General features: G+C 61.6%; 1 protein-coding gene across 1 annotated transcript in view; it reads left to right on the top strand.

Moving 5' to 3' along the window:
* Positions 1 to 402: 402 nt before the first annotated feature.
* Positions 403 to 537, top strand: part of RPLP0 (ribosomal protein, large, P0) — a 4,026-nt gene continuing 3,891 nt past the window's right edge. The window contains exon 1 of the mRNA XM_005863772.2: positions 403 to 452. The gene's annotated coding sequence lies outside the window, so the exon portion shown is untranslated. The remainder of the gene's footprint in view (positions 453 to 537) is intronic.

The raw sequence follows: 537 nt of genomic DNA on the forward strand, positions 1-537 counted from the left end.
TCCGACTGTTTTAAGTGATCCCTCTGTTTGGTAGGGGAAGGGCACACTATAGAGGGGACAGGGACCATTCTGTTTCTAAGGCTTGTGCAACGTCCTCCTCTAGTTTGCGACCTGCCAGGGGGCGGGGAAACGGGACCGGACCGGACCGAGTCCACAGATTCTAGCGTCTTCGCAAAGCAGCTCCAGCCCAGCAGAGGGAAGCAGCTCGCAGAGAGCGCCTGCAACCCCAGGCAGCGCTTCCTTAACTTCCTATTTGAAGGCGGCTTCCTGTAGGCTGGAGTGGCAGCTGTGTCATCCAATGGCTGCCTGCGTTCCTTCTGCTTCGCCAGACAGGCGTCGGCGCCAGCCAATAGGTGGGGGTGCTGTCTAAGGCTTCTGATTGGCTGCTTCGTTTCCTTATAAAAGGGGCGCGCCGGCGCACGGCCTTCCTCTCGCCAGGCGTCCTCGTGGAGGTTCGTGTGGTTGCCGAATGGCGCCGGGGACTGGCGGCGGGAAGGATGGGCGTCTTTGCGGGGCAGCTGGGAGGCCGCGGGGTCC

Source organism: Myotis brandtii, unplaced genomic scaffold, assembly GCF_000412655.1.
Source record: "Myotis brandtii unplaced genomic scaffold, ASM41265v1 scaffold181, whole genome shotgun sequence".
In the NCBI taxonomy this organism is placed as follows: Eukaryota; Metazoa; Chordata; class Mammalia; order Chiroptera; family Vespertilionidae; genus Myotis; species Myotis brandtii.